Here is a 7,822-nt window from a genome sequence, read left to right on the forward strand (position 1 = left end):
GGACCCCGACCGCCACGGGAGCGCGGCGCCCCGGACGCCCGCAGAAGGCACCTTGGGCGCTCGGGCTCACAGCTCTGCCCGGCTGTACTTGAGTGAGGAGACAGTATTGCTTGAGAAGGAAGTTATTTACAGTGGTTTTACACAGACTTGTTGTAGAGTTGTTTGCAAGTTAAAAAGCAGGAATTTCAGATGAAGGGAGTGGGTAGCTTAACAAATGTACTCTCTTTCTAAACCCTGTGCAAGCATATTGGGTCAGTTTGTCCAAGGGATGTCTTTCCTTGGATAGTATGCAAAACATGCTCAGTTTCTCTTGGGCCTGAAGGAAGGAAGACTTGACAAAGGAAGGGAATGCTGGAAATTCCCTTATTTTTACCACTGGTGACACACTCTTCTGGCAAGGCGGCTGTGTATGTGGTGTACCTGACAAGAACTGTTCTTTGGCACATTCTTTCTCAGCTACTTATTAAAAACCGGGAATAATTTAGCAGAGAAGCGTGCCTGCCTGGAAGTCAACATTTCAAAGTGATCCGCGCTTGCTTGTAAATGCCCTCCTATCACTTCCAGCACTCCGGAATCCTTTCTGGAACATTCCTGTTCATTGGGTGGAAGGGCACACTGGGTGGCTAGTGACTGGGCAGCAGGGTCATGCAGCTAGCTCCCTACTGTAGGTTTCATGCTGAGAAACTAAATGTTTTGGGAAAATGTTTAGAAACCAGTGACAATTGTGATTTATTGTTTGTGATAATGTAGAACCATAATGCTATTTTTATATTTTTAGATTGTAATATAAGAGGCCTTCAAAAAGTTTGTGGAAAATCGAACCAAAACATAATGCAAGTTTTCCACAAACTTTTTGAGTTCCTTTGTATTGTTAGACTTGTGTTTTATGGTCTGTTGTGTTAAAGGGTGCTTTGGTGGCACCATGAGCTGTATTCGGCTGCAAACCACAAGGTCAACAGTTCAAATGCAGCAGCTCTGCTGAGAAAAAGGATGCTCTCTGCTCCTCTAAAGATTTACAGCCTTGGAAACTGGAGAGAGCAGTTCTACTCCATCCCATGGGGACACGATGAGTTGTAATCAGCATGATGGCACTGAGTTGGCATTGTTGGTTAAGGTTTGTGAACCATATTATTGGCTATTATCATGAAAACCGAGGGTGTGTCTATATATTTGTCTAATTTTGGAAAATATGTTTTTAAAGCATCCAAAGAATAGCTAATGCACATTTAAGAGTTTATTTTTCTCAGGCTTATTTGCCTAGAAGGAGGTTATGTGAACATTTTGATGAAAACTATCTTTAAGAATATTTCAAAATTTAAAACTTATATATATTGAAACATGCTTCAAGTAGAATGTTTTACATTCCACAATAAATATACATCCAGGGCAAAAAATCATTACATTTATTCTACCCCCACTTGAATATTGGTTTATTAATATAGCTGTTAGGACAAAACCCACCACTGTGAACACATTATTACTCTGATATTATTCCTTCCTAGTCTAAGTGGAAGAGACCACGTGAGCATGCATTTGTTTGTGTCCTTTGTGTGTTATGTGAGAGCAATTAGAATGACTCATGATTTGATAGCATTTTTTAAAGTGACCAACTCTGCCATTTTAATTTCAAGAAATTAAACTCTTTCATTTTCCATCTTGGCTAAAGTTTGACAAAACCTTAGTGTCTCCCTTTTGGCATTGTAAAAACAAACACACACAAAAAACAAGTAGAAGTACTAATGAGCAAAACAAAAAACAAAAACTGTAGCACATGGAAATCCCATCCAGAAGTCAAACAAGGTCAGTGAGGATAAGTTTGCAAAAGCCAGGGACAGAGAGCTCTCCAACTTCTTGGAACCCTTTTGATCTACCTTTTTCAAAGAGTAGAGTTGAAGGCATGGTCCAGGAACAAAGTGCCTTTTTCTTAACTTCACTGACAGGGGATCCAATATTCTTCAATCTATCTCATAGCTAGATTTAACAGTTAGCATAGTTTTATGACTTCAACACAGTTTTGAGATTCATAACAGCCTAATCAGGTAGGATTTTGGCATCTGCCCATTACACAGATGCTTAGCCAAGTTAGTGTCTTTGAGAAGATGATTCCAGCTTTAATTACAAGTGTCCTGGCTGCAAAGTCGAGCTGTATTGGGTTTTGCACAGCATTCTTAATTGGCCTATAGAAGCCTCTCTTGAAGTAAGAAGAACAGAAATTAGTTCAGGTTTACCTAGGATGCAGGCTACCAGAGAGATACATTTACTAGAGAGAAATAGTCTCAATTTGTTAAAAATTATGCCATCCTTGATATATTTGTGAAGTATAATAAAATTTGTATACCTATCATAACTCTGCAAATGTATGGACTAAAAGGAAAGAAGGGTACCTTGTGTTAATTTAAATTCATTCTCCTGCCATATTGATATAGGAAGCTCTTTGTTTGGTATAAGTGAAGGTAGGTAAGTTAGTGCAACATAACTTCCAATATATTACCAAATCTCTCAAGCAGAATATAGGTAATTTATTTCTATATAAATGAACTCTCAGATGTACAATGTTGCAAATAATTCCCAAGAGCATATGGCTGTTCTTCTCAGTTTGACCCACAGCCATTGGAATATGGAATCGGATTTCTCCCACTTTCTCTCATTCAGAATGGCCCCAAGAGATACAAGGGAGCTGATGCTGCAGGGACTCACTCCAGAACCCAAACAGAGGGGTCTCGTGTCATTTCTGTACTATATCAATGCATATTATTCTGAGTATTAATATCTGGAAAGCCTGGGAAAATTTAGTGTACACATTGATCTGCAAGCAGATTTATCTAGAGATGACATGGACAAGCAGAGACATGATGAAGTTACTGGTTATTGCCAAACTTTTGCCTTTCCTTCTTTCTACCACTCCACTTTTCTATGCCTTCCTTCTTTGTGTGTGTGTTTTGAAAAAGATGTCGAGAAATCTCATGCAATTGAAAATTAAAGACCGAATAAAAGAGAGGAAGAACTTAGCATCTTGAATTCCAGGTAGAGATTTGTAAGACTTATTCAGAAGAGTATAAGCATCTTGGAGCAAAATGATTCTCTAGTCCCGCTGGTCCAGTGGCTGACCCCACCAGCCTGCTCTGCAGGTGAGAGCTGTGGCAGTCTGCATCCATCCTTACAATGACAGCCTTGGGAATCCCATGAGACAGGCTCCTCCACCCAACAGGGCTCCTTTAGTTTAGAATCTACTCAATAGCAGTGGGTTTTTGATATTTTACCTGGACTCTCCCAAGCAAATGACTCTATTTCCTAGAAAAAACCCAAACTTGATTAGAGGTCTATGACTCACAAGGTTAAACTTGCCTTTAGAATAGCATTTGCAATTCATTTGTATAGCAATAGCCTGTTGTCATCCTAGAATATTCTTTCTGCTTTCATGAGCCATGTCCTAGTATCCTAGCACATGAACTCTTGAAACAGTTTCATCAGTTATCGTTCCTTGGTAAGATTTTTCATTATTTTTGTTCTCAGTGCTGCACTTTCTTACACTGAGAAATTGGTAAGTTTAGCTCTGTAGAATGAGGTGTTCAACCTCCTGTCCACTTTGTTGTTTCTAGGTGCTATAAAGTCACGTCTGACTCGTAGTGACCCTATGTGCAACAGAATAAAACACCCCCGGCCCTGCGCCATCCTCACAATTGTTCTGTTTGAGCCCATTGTTGCAGTCACTGTGCATGATATTTTGGATGCTTGGGCTCTGTTCATTATTCACCAGCCTTAATTATTCAGTCTTCTTTGTAGGCCTATGTCTACTTGATTCTCTCATAATTTAAATTATCCAAACATATAAGCCTCGACTTGCCCCTTTCTAAATACAAATCTCATAGTTTTGTTTCTACTGAGCCTTTTCTGTTTTAGTTTTCAGTCCTCAGCTCTTCTTGAACTTTGTTTTTTGTTCTTAGCCTGTCTCTGGTGCCAACTGAGAAGTAAACAAATATACATTTTTTGGTTTTTTAACAAGAGAGATGGGAAGGATGGAAAAGGCATCATATTTTGGAGGTTTGGGTTCTGTTCATTATTTGCCAGGAGTAATTATTCAGCCTTGTCTTGAGGGCCCATGTTTATTTTTGGCCCACAGATGGCAGCCACTGTTGTAAGGAAGGAATAGGACAGATTTATTTTTCAAATATAGTCCCTCCGACTAAGCAAGTTCTAACCCTCCTACTGCCATTTTTAAACCCATGTTTTCCCGATAGCGCACCCCCCCACTTCCTCCTGTGTAGAAGGCAATGTCTTTTGCAAATTAAAATAATCTAACCAGAATACCTGCTCTTGGTGAGTTTGTGTAAATCTTTACTGTTTCCATTTAGGTCATTGCTTTGAGGCCTCCTTAGTAGGCCAATGTAAGACAATAAAAAAGTGTGGAAAAGCTTAGCAAAGGTGTTTTGAAAAAGTGAATATGTATTTTCAGAATTACTTATCTTGCCTTAATGACCACTTAATTTTCTTCAAAAGTCTAATTGATACCATAGGCAGTCTCTTCTGCAGGCCCCACATTGTCTTCCTTCTGTGTCAGGTATTAATTCTCTTTCAACATCATAGAACTTTCCCTGATGTGAACTTGAACCTCCTTACCCTACTGACTGCAAAATTCTTTTCAAATCTTCTTATGAATACTAGTCATACTCATATTTAATAATTCCTCAAGCTTCTCAGACAAAAGGGTTAGGTCATAAATTGGTTGAGCACTCAAATGGGTAGTGTTAAGGGTTGATGATTTACCATCACTACTAAAAAAAATTAGAATATGATCTCTATGTCTAATAGTACCTTATACCATCTTCTTACGATATTTAAAACTGAGATCATTTCTAAGCTTTCTAAAAATGCCAAGAAAGGACAAGCAAGTAATCCACTTAAAATGAGGGATTGCATATCCTGCTGGGGCCATCTGGTGTTTGGGGATCCTGGGAGGTGGGGATTTGCCATTCCCCCCCCCCCCAAATTTAACAATACCTCCTGTCCCATCTTAAGCTCAGAGTTAGGCCAAAACTTAGGTGGCTGGCAAGATTCCTAGAAATGTAAGATTTCATTTACTGGAAGACTTTTCTGGCCTCTTAGAGTTCTTTCATATTTCAAGATATGGAGTCAATCATGGGTTTATACTTCCTAAATTAAGGCGTGGAGTCTTCTTCCCAATGCCGCATGCAACAGAATGATTTAGCACTATGATTTTTGTGGTTTATTTCCTTTAGTTATCTGTTGAATGATAACACCTGGGGAGAAAAACATTATAACCTCAAAGTTGTGAAGTGAATTATATAGAATGTGTTTGTTGTTTTCTCCCCAGAAAATAGTAGGAGGGAATCCTTTGCTTATTTATTTAGTTCTTGCCATTGTCTGCTCTGAAATGGCTACTGACTATTACATTTTGAGACATTGTGGGTTGGGCTAATGGAATGCTTGTTTTGTCAGCTCCTTACACATGTGCACTAATCCTGTCAAGCTGTTGTAAAGAGCTCAACTATTTATTTGTTTTAAGAAGCATTGTAAACTAGGTGTGAATTGAAATCCAGAGAGTGAATCAAGAAAGTGTTTGTTTTAATCAGTGATTCTTCTGCAATTTACATTTATAGTGTAAGCTAAAAAGTAAAATGTACTAGTTTATTTTAAAGAAAAAGTAACTTCTTTTTCCCCCTGAAATTTTATTCACAAGTAATTTACATATCACATAATTCAATAGTTCATTCATTAAATCATATCACGGAGAATCGTACAATCACCCCTACATCAATTTTAGAACAGTTCCCCTCCCGCATGGTCACATTACCTTTAGGATGATTCGTGCAATCGCAATCCGTTAAAAGTAACCTCTTTAAATGATAATGATTCTGAAAAGTCATGCATGAAGTAGGTCAAAAGTTCCTCCAGATATCTTTTTCCCAAACAAAATCTAAAGTTATGTGTTAGTATGGTATTTAAAATATACAATTCAATTATTAAAAAGCTATTCCAGTAGTTTCTAAAACATTGCACTGTTTGAAATATCCATCCATGGGAGTTATTACTGGTGGGAGGCAAAACCTGTAAGTTTTACTGTTAACATTAGAAAGTTTATACATTGTTGAGCTTGCTATTGATGACACTTAATTTAGGTGATAGGAGAAGTGGAATGGTAACAGGCTGGAATACCCTCCTCATTCTTTACATTTCTCACCTGTAACAGACTGTAAGCACTTGGGGAGTGTACCATAGGGACACTTCTAACTACTCTGGGACTGGATGCTGATATCTGTGTTCTCTAAGTTTCCTCTTTTCTGCCTATCCATGGATTTGAAGTGTTTATTAAGAGAGTCTCAGGTTCTTGTGCAGCTTTGGAAAAGATAGTCTCATCAGTTGATGTCCTGTAAAGATGAAATTCCACTCCTCTGCCCCTGACTTTTCTGATCACTAATTCTTGGGAGTTTGTGTCTTTTACTAATGTTATTTTGCTTTAAGCATTATGCATAATTCACAATGCTCTATAGACTGGAGAACTTAATTTTCTTTTTGAGAATGGAGAATTTTCAAGAGAACTTATTTTTGGATACTATGCTTTATCTTCATGACTCATAATAATCTTTTCCTACATTCATCTTTTTATACTTAAAAGAGAAAATAGGGTCTCCTGTCTTCTCCACAACTCCATCAAGTAAGGCTATTTTTGTCCCTTTGGACACATGAAGAAACTGAGGCTCTAAAAGATTAAGTGGATAGATCATAGATGGTCAGTGGTGAGAATGTGGAGCTGGGCTTCCAGAAAGAAGTCTCTTTTCTCCATGGTTGGAGTTTGTGTGATGGGCATTCATGCCCTGTGATTATATTAATGAGGATATAGCTTGCCTTCAACATGCTTGCATTTCACAAGTCATAAAAGGTATTGTAGAGATGGCCAACACTGTTCAGTTGAATGGATTATAGTGCACAATCTGCTCTCTTTCAAGACAGATTTCCCCAGTTGTGGAGAGTTACAAATGAAATACCTAATTATATGTGAAGCATCTGAAAATGCATATGTTAGTAGGATTAGGGAATTATTCGCTTGATAAATAATATACAGGGGATACTGCTGTTTGTTAACCCATGTTTATAAATTGTGACAGCAGCCTTTTCATGTTGGTTAAGGCAGGAGGTGAATAGATTCCAGTCATTTGTGTTCAGTTCCTGGCATAGTCCTGCCATTTTGTGTGGCCTGTGTTAAACTGCTGCCCACTTTGGATTTGCTTTCTGAGTGGTCATTGAATTCATGAGTATGAGCCCATACAGAGTGTGAGAGCCTTCTTTCAAACGCAGACAATTCAGGAAAATGGTTTACAGTGTACATTATGTATGTAAATGATGCGTGAATGACTTTGAGAAAACAAGTATGCTTTGTGAAGGTTCCTAGCGAACTTAATCTTTTACAATCCCAATTAGACAAGAAGCCCTAAGATCCAGTGAATGAGAAATTTTAGAGATGATAGGATCCAACTAAATCACTTGAAGTTTTAGTCTACTTTCCTAAGAGTAAGAAGTCTGACACACTTGGTATATTTACTAATTGTCATATTTACTGTATTAGAAAATGTCTTTGAAGAAAATGAATTACTTTCCGCAAATTATCATACTGTCTCCCAGCAATAGATGTTGCTTGGACCTCTCTTCTCATAAGTTGTTTTGTGGTTGTTGTTGTTTATATTTTATTTTTTAATCGTTTTATTAGGTGCCCATACGACTCTTATCACAATCCATACATACATCAATTGTGTAAATCACATTTGTACATTCATTGCCCTCATCATTCTCAAAAACGTTTGCTCTC

General features: G+C 38.0%; 1 protein-coding gene across 3 annotated transcripts in view; it reads left to right on the forward strand.

Annotated features, from left to right (window-relative positions):
• The window catches only part of TLL1 (tolloid like 1), a 296,082-nt gene that overhangs the window by 1,054 nt on the left and 287,206 nt on the right, over positions 1–7,822 (forward strand). The gene's annotated exons all lie outside the window — the stretch shown is intronic.

This window comes from Echinops telfairi, unplaced genomic scaffold (assembly GCF_000313985.2).
Source record: "Echinops telfairi isolate 266 unplaced genomic scaffold, ASM31398v2 ScPeMD7_39;HRSCAF=148, whole genome shotgun sequence".
NCBI lineage: Eukaryota > Metazoa > Chordata > Mammalia > Afrosoricida > Tenrecidae > Echinops > Echinops telfairi.